A 3,766-nucleotide genomic window follows, 5' to 3' on the forward strand; every position below is an offset into this window, starting at 1 on the left:
AGAAAATATTTTTTGCTGAGAAGAAGGCCATAAAAACTCAGGCATTATGAGACAAATAGGAAATGGAGTCAAAGGTCAAATCCTGAGGCACTGGGAAAGACCTCATTGCCAGGTAATGAGAAAGAACTACTAAGGATCAGGTTATTTCTCTCTTAGTAACTGCTCTAGACAAGTAAGTAGGGCAGTCTGGTAAAGGGTAGAAAAAGAAGTTCATGTTTGATAAATAGATTTTTATTATTGAAGATCCTGAAGAAAATGTTTAGATTTTCTTCCTGGGGAAAAAAAAAAATGATAGGAATGCTTTGCTGTGTTGTCTTAGCAATTTACATCACTTTAAATTAACTCAGCAAGTCATCCGTTGCCCTGTGCAAATATTCCAGGCATCCTTCTGTATTTCCTTTGCCCTTTTCTCAGCCCTGTTCTTTGTTGTATTGTTCCAATAGGAACCAAAGCAAGGGCCTCCTGAGTCCTCTAGCTTGTTATTTGGCTGATCAGAGGCCTGGCCGGAAAGGGAAGGAAGACAGAACATGAGACACAGTGTCCACTCCCCAGGCAGGCTTCCCGCCAACTTCTCTTCACACAGCATTTTTATGCTGCTTCTCCTTACCCCTTCCAATCTAAGCGTGACATTCACAACACAACCAGTTCTGCACTGATCCCCCATGGCTTCCTAACCCTCTGCCCTCACCTTACTAAATAGCCCTTTGATGAAACTCTTCTCAAATTACCCAGTGTGTAACTAAAAGAGTATAACTGGATTGTTTGCAACACAAAGGATTAATGCTTGAGGGGATGGATACCTCATTCTCTATGATGTGATCACACCTGTATCAGAACATCTCAAGTACCCCATAAATATATACACCTACTATGTACCCACAAAAATTCAAAATTAAAAGATTTTTTAAATAATATAAAGTTACCCAGTGTGGTGGACCATCTGCTTCCTGCAATGCACTCATCAATACAGACATTAGTCTGTAAAACAGATGAGCAGGACCTACCGCCCTGTTCTTTATACAAAATGACTTCATTAACTAATATTCATCAGCTTCATGGTTGCTCGTGGAATGTAATTACAAATGGACCTGCAGCGGACCTTGTCAGTATTCTGCCCGTAACTCTCACATCTCTTTGCTCATGTCTTTCATTTTTATTCTCTGAGGCAGCACTTGCTCTCTTTGTCGGAGGCCTACCTCCATCTGCCAGAACCCTTCTGACAACACACAGGAAAAAGCAAACATGCCTAGAAATGTACATACCCCCATCATGACTCATGGTGCAGTTGTAAATACTTCAGCACCCTCGTCTCTGATGGGGACGATTCTAAGAAGTGACCGGCCTTATCTCCAGATCCTCTTTGCTGGATTGAGCCACAGATGTTTTCCATGGAGTCTAACTATGTAATGCAAGCTTGCTTGGATTTCTTCCCTTTCCTTCACTTCCTTTCCCATCTCTGTTTCAGGTCCCCGTCCATCTACATGTCTTTCCTGGATATATTTCCTAATAAACCGTGTTCACCCAAATCCTCATCTCACGGTCTGCTTCAGAGCAACCGCAATCTAAGTCAGGAATCATATCATATACATTAGAAAATAGTTTTTTTTAACATAAAATGATAGCAGAAAGAAAAAATCTCACATAACCATTGCAAAAAAATAGACATGTCTAAAAGAAATGCGTGTCAGATAAATTTAGTTTTTTGATCAATTGTGATTTAATACAATTAATTTTTGGCCTGGTATCAATTTTCTAAAAAGCACTGCTCTGGGGAAAAGTGAAAGCATATCCCTTTCTCTAACGTATTTTTAATGTTGAGATATTAGATTCTAAAACACAGACTCTATGGACTCTAATGAGATCACATTATCCATTGCTGGTGGGTGTGGCACTGACAAGGATAAAGAGATAGCATTCTGCTGGCCTTTCAGAGACCTGGAAAGAAAGTAGTAGGTGCTCAGTGAACTAGTTACACTTTGAGAGGTCTGCTGATAACCATTTGTCCACTTCCAGGGACCTCTCAAACCTGATTCATCTTCAACCTCACCAGGGGAATACAGTCCTCTTTGTAAAATCAGAGAAATGAATGGAAAAGAGACCAAAAAGATACGGTTCATTATCTTCCCATTTCAGCCTTTACCTTGACAAATGAGGTGACCAAGCACAAACATGTAGGAGGTTTACACAAAACCATTCAGCTGGTTAGTGGAAGGGCAGGGACTTAGATCCACGTGTCCAACATTCTAGCTAAGCAAGTTTCTTCAGCTGACACTACTGATTCCACTTTTGAAATTATTCAAATATCCTTCAAGAGTCTGAGAGAAATGCACATTTAATCTTTCACAACTTTTTTTCTTATGTAATTATTGCCATTATATCAGAAGGCTAAGTGCTGATTTTATCAATTACCAAAGTTGATTGAGGTTGGTTCTTTGTGAAGTCATTAGAAAGTTTACCTTATCAATTATGAACCTGACTTCAAGATGAGGGATGGGGGATGTGGGTCACCCTCCTTTTTCTCCCAGAAGGACTGAGGTGTCACCATCCCACTTCTAGAAAGGGAGCCACGTGTCACCAACAAACCAACAGTATTAAGGAGAATGTTTAACATAAAAAGTCATGTTTTATAACAAAAATGTAGAACATTTATTCAAGTCAATAAAAGGAACAAAATATTGAACCAGTTAATGTCTTCTCTAATCATTTCTTTTTGTCCATTTACAGAGTAGTAATGATTATTTTCTCTGCCTTAATTTCTAAGCAATTTCTCAATTTAGAATGAATTAACTGGAAGAATAGTTGCTTCTTTCTACACATACAGAAGATGGTACAGATGTAAATAACTTTTTCAACAAGATATCTTGATAAATCCACGTACCTAAACTATTTCCACTGGTACATCATTACTACATTTTTCAACATCTAATAAGCAAACATAAGATCTGAAAATGAGTTCTCCCTGCGTACTTGCATCTATTACAACGAATATTGTATGTGGTTTGGGTTTTGGCTGAGATAATTGTGACATATTTATAAAATTCATTCTAAAAAGTTTACGTGCATGCTAGTGGCTATTAGTTAAAAGTAGGAATACACAGCACATGATGGTCTCTTCACAGAGAAATGTCAATAATACAGTTTAAAGATATTTCACAAATGCATTTAAAAGGTGTCAAATTATGTTTGTACTTTTGATCAGTTTAAATAGCATACATATCTTAAATCTAGGTTTTTAAGTCTTTTGTAAAGCTTCTTTTCTAAGAGAAGAGAGGTGCCTATTAATGGAAGATTTTTAATCATTTATAAATTAAAAAGCAGAAATGTTACACTGTCCCGTAAAAACCTACAAATTCTATTTCTGTAAAATTTGCTTCTACCTATATGCCAAACTAAAACTATTTGTCAGAAGAGATTATGGAAGAAATAATTAATTTTGAGAAAAAACTATTAGTGTGAACAAAATAATGCTACTTAAAAAGCTATTGCTTCATAATTAGAGCCATTCTGCACAAATCTAATTCATGTTTGTTGTTTTTGTTACACGTATACACAAAATTATCTTTGAAATGGACCACTTACCATCTCTTCCGACATTAACCCAACCAGCAGACTTGAGCCTAATGTGAGAATTCAAACCAAATTCACCTCTTACCAGCTGTGTGACCTTGGGCAAGTTACATCACCCCTCAGTTTTCTCATCTGTAGAATGGATACGTTAATGAGAGTAACTACATCATAGCATTGCTGTGAGGGTTAAAACGAATCA

General features: G+C 37.3%; 1 long non-coding RNA gene across 1 annotated transcript; it reads right to left on the reverse strand.

The window, feature by feature from the left end:
• Positions 1-215: 215 nt before the first annotated feature.
• LOC105529064 lies at positions 216-2,552 on the reverse strand. The gene is made up of 2 exons (XR_001004445.1): positions 2,457-2,552; positions 216-499 (listed from the first exon to the last, which is right to left on the reverse strand). It is a non-coding gene; the product is annotated as an uncharacterized LOC105529064 (long non-coding RNA).
• Between the last annotated feature and the right edge of the window lie 1,214 nt (positions 2,553-3,766).

This window comes from Mandrillus leucophaeus, unplaced genomic scaffold (genome assembly GCF_000951045.1).
Source record: "Mandrillus leucophaeus isolate KB7577 unplaced genomic scaffold, Mleu.le_1.0 Scaffold746, whole genome shotgun sequence".
In the NCBI taxonomy this organism is placed as follows: domain Eukaryota; kingdom Metazoa; phylum Chordata; class Mammalia; order Primates; family Cercopithecidae; genus Mandrillus; species Mandrillus leucophaeus.